We start from the raw sequence: 9,320 nt of genomic DNA on the forward strand, positions 1-9,320 counted from the left end.
TCTGCAGAGAATGTTTAATATAATGCTGGTTGCTTGGCTTTCATGCGTATTCAGTGGCATCAATACTTCTAGTCACCAGCCCTGGCCTGGAATGAGTGGTTTCTTTGTTAAAGTAACTATTTTTATTTTATTCTATTAATGTTTACTCTACACGTATGTGTTGCGGCAACACATGGTAAATTTCATTAATATGCGGTAGTATGATGCATTGTGGTGTAATTCATTTATAACCACATGCCAATGCCTAGCTAGAGTAGCTGGCAATACACCCATGTAATGCATGTGGTGCATTTTTGGCTCTATATTGTTTGTTTGGTTTTTTTTTCGCCTTTTTGTGGTGCATTAGCAGCCCTTTAAAAAAGAGAGGCCTATGTTAAAGCTGAAATCCAGTGTTACCTTCAGTCTTGCACAGTTGTACAGGCTCCTGACCTGTACTGAAATTTCTTACTCTAATACACACTGAGAAGCTCACAGTGTGCTGTGAAATTAGAGACTGTAAGAGGGCAGAAGCTGACTCGTTTCCTGGCTGGAGGATGTCCATGATTATCTAGCTTTTTTACTCCCAGGTGACCTAGACCCACCATTTCAATTATTTAGATTTCAGTTCTGTCAAGCATGGAGGCTCACCAACACACACAGGATTTATCGAAAGCTTTGTACAGCACCCTGCCAGACTTTCTCACCAGCCTTGATCTGCCAACATTATGGAGAGAAGTGCAGAGACCCAGTGATGATATCACCGGCATGTACTAAAACCAGGTTTTGTTTATACATTTTGATGAAGGGGGTAGGGATGAACCAAGGAAGGTAAGATTTAAGGAGATTAAACTTCAGCGTTAATGCAAATGTGACTAATGCACTGTAACAATCAACATATGTCTAAAGGGAAGTTAAGGCTTGGGGATAAACATTTTAAACAGGAAAGCTTTATTGGCTGTAGGCTGGTTTAATACCATGTACCATTGTCATATAATCTTACTTTGGGCAATTTGTGCATGATCTACTCAGAGGTTAACCAGAAATTGTTATAATGTGTACATACTGTTGGAAGAAAAGAAAAAAAAACGAATAAAACTTCAGTTTTATTTCTACACATTGCACAGTTCAGATTCATACTGACCGCTTGATCTCAGATTATCCTATATTTTATATAGTGTGCCTTGTATTTTTTTTTTGCTTAACAATCCATGTCTTGAATATTGTTTTTTAAAGAGCTGTTACAATTTTGTATATTATAATGACTGTAAAATGATATAATGAAACCAAGTGCACTTAATAAAAATGTGTTTTTATGTATATTGGTTTGGGGAAAAGTGTTATTTTGTTTTTTTAATTTAAGCGATCTGATTTGAATTGCCTTGAAGCATTTTTAAATATTTGGGTAATTTGTGGCGTTTCACATTAGTGTGCTGGATAACCCTTAAAATGGAAATACAGCCAAAAATAAGATAAAAATGATTAGCTTAATAAAACCTGAAATGACATGGCTTTAATTGCAGTATTTGCTTTCAGTCTGGAGCTCTCCTCCACAGTAATTGAATTATGCCACAAAATGCCATCAGTTTGATGGCCAGCATCATTTGACTGACTTCCTCTGCCTGTGAGTGAATAGTGATGAGCTCACCTCTGTCACTCTGCTTACTCCTCCTATCAGCATGCTTTTTGTGAGCACTTGAACCTATGGGCTGATTGTACTACGTCTTCCTCTTGCACTCCAGCCCTGCTGAACAGGAGACTACAAGCAGCTGATACTAGGTCTAAGTCAGGTGCTCACAGTGCTTGTATTATAAATAGAACATTTCTTGTTTTATTGATTCGGAACTGCGTGTTTTTTTTTTTTTAATATCTGCCTAGAGTTTAGCTTTACGATTTTCCTACAGCTGCTATGGGGATTCTTGCTTGCCTTGTTGGGGGTTTGGTGTACTTTTGGAAAATGCAGTCGCAGAACCAGGTATCCCCCTGAAACAAGCAAAATGGGACAGATAGAAAAGGGCAAAGCCAACAACTCTGGGAGATGCTGCTGGGGCCCCTGAGAGCTGTATGAAACCAGGCAATAGTCAAATAATTTTTATTATATTGAAAATTGATAGTATTTATTTAAATGTTTCTAAATGGGGTTGAATATAGGGAATATGTATTTATAATTAGTTTTTAGTATATGATGTAATTTTATTTTATTTTTCGGTTGATAATCGGATATTTGTATACTGTATTTTATTATATGAAATATGAATCTGTAGTCCTCTGTTACCCTTTGTGTATTAGTATTTGCTTAGTCCGATTTTTGGCTAAGGATACCCATTAGAGTGATAGAGGAATTGCGATGGCCTGGTTTCCCTTTTGTAAAATGGCGGCGGTGGCTTCGCATCATTAAGAGACATTAACATATAAGGAGAGTGATGTGGGACGTCCGTATCCCTTCAGACGAAGTCCGGAAGTGACGAAACGCGTTAAGGGTGTGACGTCGTGACGCACGCACGCAGACCGGAAGTGTCGCCGCGGCCATTTTGTGGGTTGTCAACACATGGCATTTGCATTTGTTTGATAGAGCTCACACAAAAACCATGTTGGAAGCTGGATTAATGAAGTTTTAATGTAAGTGGCTATTAAAGATTTCTTAATTATACCCTGAATATGAGCCTTGAGACCCTTCTTGTCTTTTGAGGACCTTGGAATAATTTCTTGGGAGCAAATTAGAAGATCTCATTGGATGCTGGTATATGGATACAGAGGGTAATAGTATTTAATACTATTGGTGTTGGTGGATACACAGTGTTGCAGTGTTCACAGAGTGGTCACAGTTAACCCATATGTGCACGGAAGAGATATATATATATATATATATATATATATATATATATATATATATATATATATATATATATATATATATATAGTTTTTGCACAGTTTTTGTGTTTTTGTGTTTTTGCACAGAGTGATTATATTATCTATAAAGGTAATGCACTAGATTATTTAAATTTGTTTTTTTGAGGTACCACGGGACGAAATGGAATTTCTTCCTATTGGATGATAAAGTTTGAACATTGGGACATTTTGGACACTATTTTTTGTTTGGATTGGGCAATTTTTTTGGGACACTTTGCTTTGGACTTTTTTTGACTTTTTGAGTTTTTTTATTTTTTTATTATTTATTATATTCATTTATTTGAATATGAGTATGTTTATGTAATTTCAAAAAGGTGATAATATTGTGTTACTTTCTGGGGAGAAAGTGTGACTTTTTGAGGAGTTTCAGGGGGAGGTGATTATACACATTTTTAATAGTCAAGTGCTCCTCAATGTTGGGTCACAGTCACATGGCGAATGACACGTGTTTATAGGGCATTTCTATTCTGCTACTCCATCCATAGCACTGCAGCTCTAATGTCCTGCGTCCTGTACACCAAGAGTCCTCCTAATGACCCTACCAATCAGAGTGATGAACCAGTTTGGTTACGCTTCCTCAGCCAATCCTATTGTACGCCAAAAATCTGTAATCTCTTGTTGCTGGAGTTTCTCTATGGAGGTCTACAGTAAAAGTTTCAGTGATGGTGGGTCCCATACCCAAAATATCATCCCTCCAGTTCATTGCTTTTGCAGGTTCCTTACTCATTCCAGCCCTTGGGTCATGTTGAGAATTATATGTTTACACAGGAGAGAGGCCTCTCTCTCGTGTTTTCCACCCCCCTTGGCACAGGGATATCACAGACTGTTCTCAGGCACCATTTATGGTATGAAGCCAGTGAAGCAGGCTCCTTATCACATGATCACTGTACAAGCCAATCACACTGAACACATAACTGGGATGCCCATGTAGGCAAGTGACTTTATCCATGCTGTGATGGTGTAATCAATCTGCTGCAGTAAGCATTTCCTCAGTCTCCTCTCACCTAATAATCCACCTACAACATTGTAACTGTAGTAACAAAAGCTGAAAGACTACATCAGAGGAATGATCTGTCGGACATTGGTAAACACAGCCAAGAACTGCACCAACATATCGGTCAACAAAGTAGATGCTGACCCTGGCTGATGCCTGAACAAAGATGGCTCTTTTCTTAAAGCGAAGTTCCACTCATCCTGTCAAAAAATAAAAGTCAGCATCTACAAAAACTGTAGCTGCTGACTTTTAAAAAAAAAAACAGCCACTTACCTGTCCCTTGGTGTGTCCCCCGCAGCACATTTCACCTGCCTTCCTGGAAGCCGGCATCTTCAGTGTGGGCACCCGGCTGTGACTGCTTGCGGCTTCATAGCCAGGTACCTACTGCGCATGCACGAGTAGCGTTGCGCTTCATGAATGGTCCTGTAGTCTTCTAGGACCTGTCACGTGTCTCAGACTACGGGGAGGGAAGGAGGGAGGACACCTTCCGCTTCTGATCGCCTAGGCGATGGGACCGGAAGTGAAAGTGGGTACCTGTCAAATTCGGGTACCTGCTCCCCCTCCCCCGCTCCCAAAGGTGCCAATCCTTAATGGAGAGCTGGGGAGCAGTCCTTAAAGTGGAACTTCCCCTTTTGGGTGGAGCTCCGCTTTAAGAAAAGAAAATCCGATGAGGGAATATTCAGGGACACAAACGTGAACTCTGTGAAAGGTAATGTATACCTGTAAATGTTACGCTTACACAACTTAATATGCATGCACTTAAAGAAGATCTATGGTTATAGCATACACTTTCGTATTATAATATCGGCATCATACAACCCCTGGCAAAAAGTATGGAATCGCCACTTGGAAAATGTTCGTCTAATTGTGTAGAAAAAACAGTAATTACAGACCCAAAACTATTTTCATTTACCATTCCAACCTTTTTGGCTTTAAGAAACACTTAAAGAAAAAACTGTAATCAGTTGCAACTGTTTTTGCAGATCAAGCAGAGGAAAAAAATATAATTATGAGGAATATATAGAAACACGAAAAAAAAATCTTCAGTACACCACTAGTACTTAGTTGAACCAACTCTGCCGTTTATAACAGATTGAATTCTCTGAGGCATGGATTTAACTATCGACAAACAGTATTCTTCATTAATCCGGCCCCAACTTTCTCTTATTGCAGTTGCCATGTCAGTTTTGCAGGTTGGAGCCTTGTCATGGACCATTTTCTTTCATTTCCGCCATAGATTTTCAATTGGATTGAGGTCCAGACTATTTGCAGGCCAGGCCATTGACATCACGTGTCTTCCTTGAATGGAAGTTTTCACAGCTTTTGCCTTATGGCAAGATGCACTGTCATCCTGAAAAATGATGTTGACACCAAACATATTTTCAATTGATGGAATAAGAGAAACGTTTCCAAAATCTCAATATAAACTTGTGCATTTATTGAAGATTTAATGCCTGTCATCTCCTCCATACCTTTACCTGACATGCAACCCCAAATCATCAGTAATTGTGGAAATCTGAATGTTTTCTTCAGGCAGTCGTCTTTATACATTTCATTGGAACGGCACCAAACAAACGTTCCTACATCATCACCCTGCCCAACGCAGGTTCATGATTCATCATTGAATATCACTTTCATCCAGTCATCCAGAGTCCATGGTGCTTTTCTTTAGCCCACTGTAACCTTGTTTTTTTTTCTGTTCAGATGTTAATGATGGTTCTCGTTTGGCTTTTCTGTATGTAAATCCCATTTCGTTTAGACAATGTCTTACAGTTTGGAGTAGACAGACCTCGACTCCAGTTTCTGCCCATTTGTTCCTCATTTGTTTTATTGTGCATTTCTTGTTTTTAAGGCATAATATGTTTTCTATCTTGACGCTTTGATGTCTTCCTTGGTCTACCAGTACACTTCCCTTTTACAACCTTCCCATTTGATTTGTACTTGGTTCAGATTTTAGACACGGCTGCCTGGGAACAACCATCTATTGCAACATTCCGTAAAGATTTACCTTCTTGAGGAAGTTTTATAATCTTCTCCTTTGTTTCAACTGACATTCCATACTTTTTGCAAGAGGTTGTAATAACAATACAAATAATAGTTCTCCTTGACAATCCAATATAAGTTTATGTAGCACTACCCCTCTAGAGGCCAATAGATGATGCTTGTCCCCTTTTATTGCCCTGACCTTGCAAGCTTCTCAACCATTGTGACACTCTAGGTTCAGACATGCTAAACTCATCAGCCCACTTTGACCTACTGAAGCACTGAGTTAAATATCACTGAAATACCCTTTTGGTGTGGTTATGACACACAAGGGTAGAGTGCTTCCTTAACCACTTGCCTACCGGGCACTTATACCCCCTTTGTGCCCAGGCCATTTTTCAGCTTTCAGTGCTGTTGCACTTTGACAATTGCACGGTCGTACAACACTGTACCCATTTCAAATTTTTATCATTTTTTTTTCACACAGCTTTCTTTTGGTGGTATTTAATCGCTGTTGGGTGTTTTTATTTGTTGTGCTATAAACAAAAAATTTGTTTCTATTATAAAATTTTGCAAACAGGTAATTTTTCTCCTTCACTGATGTGCATTGATGAGGCTGCATGGATAGGCAGCACGGATCGATGGCACTTATGATGCTGCACTGCTGGGTGGCACTGACTGATGGCACTGCTGGGTGGCACTGCAGAGCATTGATGGGCAAAGGTGGCTGGTACTGCTAGGCACTGGTGGGCAGCACTGCTGGACATTGATGATCAGTGCTGATCCATCATTGGACACAGCTGATCACATGGTAAAAGGCTGCTGTGATTGGCCTTTTACCACATCACGTGATCAGCTGTGTCCACAGGACACAGCGATCCCAGAGATCACCGGGGGCGTGCATGAGGGCGCATTCTGGGAGGACGTCATATGACGCTCTCCCAGATCAGGGTAACTGCACTGTAGCCATCTTTTGGCTATAGCGCGGTTACCAAGTGTTTAACTGGATGAATTGTGTTACATGACCTGTGTAGGAGACTTTAGTTTGGGGGTAAAAGTTGCTTTCTGCTAGCAATCTTGGGGCCCATAGACTATAATGAACATTTAAAGGCCAGTAATGTTAAGCAGGTGAACAACTGAAGCACTAATAGCAAAGGTTTTTTCTGTGGCTGAAGTATAAAGATGTCTACATATCGTGTTTCTAAGCAGTTGAATGGCAGGAGGAGGTTGGACAATTGCACACTTGCCAATCCTGATATGGATGCAGCTTCCGCGAAACAGAATGTGCTGTGCAGGCTCTTGTGTATCCGCTGAGAGGTGAAGGATGGTCACGCAGCAGCCTGTCAGCCTGGCATAGACTGCAGCAGGAATGTGGAAATGAACTGTGAGGGTTTTGGCATGAAAATGAACAACTGCAGCACCCTGTCTAATGATCTGCAACACAGGCAGACTGGAATGTCACTGTGCTTGGCGGCAGGGTTCTGTTATGATTGTATACAGGGTGGCAGCCTCTCACCGGCCTGTCAGAAATCCACGGCCAAGAATTTGAGCCTGCCCTTCACAGCCAAATATATAGGCTGTCCTACAATTCTCTTTGCTAGGCCATCCTCCTGGAATGTGTAGTTCAAGCAACACTTAGGAATACAGTGCAGGTTCGTAGCGGAGACTACAGTTCTCAAGATCCTCTGCTGTCTCTTTGAAGATAGTGCTCCCTCTGCTGAGAGGAAGTGATGTGAATCTGAATACAGGACAGTAGACAGAAAATGCATGATCCACAGTTCCACCTGTCCGTGTCCCTCGGTTTCATTTATAACATAGCTGACACCTCGCTACACTTAAAAATCTTTCACATAGTGAGTTCTTCCTGTCTGCTGGCCATCTCTTTCCTGGATCCCCTGCATGCATTGCAGCTTCTCTTCTGCTGTTTATCAATTTCAAAGGACTACATATCCCATGGTACCTTGCTGTCTTCAATTGGTGATCCCTGTAATGACTCCACCTCATGATACTCCTGCTCTCAGCACTGTTCAGAAGGTAGGCTCTGTGAAATGTGTGACACCGTAGTTCTACTTACAGGGCCCTTCAAAGCCAAGAAAACAGTGCAGATCAGTTCTGGCCCATCTGCTCCAGATTTGTTCCTTGTTGGTGACTGCAAGTATTAAAGCAGGGGTCGGCAAGCAGTCGATCATGGTTGATCAAGAGGAGCTCACAGTTTGATTGCGACTGCAGATCTGCCTCCCCCCAGCCTCGTCCGTTCTCATGTTACCTGCAGCAGAAAGTAGGAGGCAGCATAGTGCTGGATGGAGGGCGGGAGCTGCTCAGTGATTGGCTGCTAGGACCACCTAGCAACTAATCACCAGCCTGGTAATATGAACTGTGGCAGCTCCTGCTCCTGCCTTCCACCCAGCACTCTGCTGTGTTCTGATCTCTGATCTGCGTTACACATGCTGGCAGGTAAGAAGTGCTATGTGTGTGTGGGAAATGTGAAGGGGACAGAGCAGAGGAAACTACTGTGGAGGAGAAGGGTGTGTGTGATGTGAAGGGGGCAGAGAACACACCATTGGTACAAGACACTACTGTGGGGGGGTGGAGAATGTGAAGGGGGCAGAGGACACTGCATTGGGGGTACAGGACACTACTGTGGGCGGGGATGATGTGAAGGGGGCAGAGGACACTGCATTGGGGGTACAGAACACTACTGTGGGGGGGATGATGTAAAGGGGGTACAGAACACTACTGTGGCGGGATGATGTAAAGGGGGCAGGTGACACTGCATTGGGGGTACAGGACACAACTGTGGGGGGGGGGATAATGTGAAGGGGGCAGCAGACACAGCATTGGGGGTACAGGACACTACTGTGGGGGGGGGTTATAATGTGAAGGGGGCAGCGGACACAGCATTGGGGGTACAGGACACTACTGTGGGGGGGGTGATGTGAAGGGGGCAGAGGACACTACTGTGGGGGGGGGGGGAATGATGTGAAGGGGGCAGAGGACACTACTGTGGGGGGGGGTTATGTGAAGGGGGCAGAGGACACTACTGTGGGGGGGATGATGTGAAGGGGGCAGAGGACACTGCATTGGGGGTACAGGATGCTACTGTGGGGGGGGGGGTGTGAAGGGGGCAGAGGGCACTACATTGGGGGTACAGGACACTATAGTTGTGGGTGATGTAAAGGGGGGCAGAGAACACTACTTAGGGGATGACTTTTTTTTTATGGGCACCACCTACTCCCCCCCCACCCTCACCCCCGGGGATCTTTGCTTTACCCCATGTTGTGTAGATAGATCTCAACCTTTGCACCCCTGTATTAAAGGATGTCCACAATGGTAGCCACCATATTGTAGTTGGAAAAAGTGACCTGTAAGGACTATAAGGTGTACAGATAAACTGGCGGGGTCCTGTTTTACCAGATTTGTGTTCAAAGATACGCACAAAATGCAATCACACACTAA

The sequence above is a fragment of the Staurois parvus genome, unplaced genomic scaffold, assembly GCF_062004578.1.
Source record: "Staurois parvus isolate SC_StPar_1 unplaced genomic scaffold, SC_StPar_1.0 ptg000445l, whole genome shotgun sequence".
Taxonomy (NCBI): Eukaryota; Metazoa; Chordata; class Amphibia; order Anura; family Ranidae; genus Staurois; species Staurois parvus.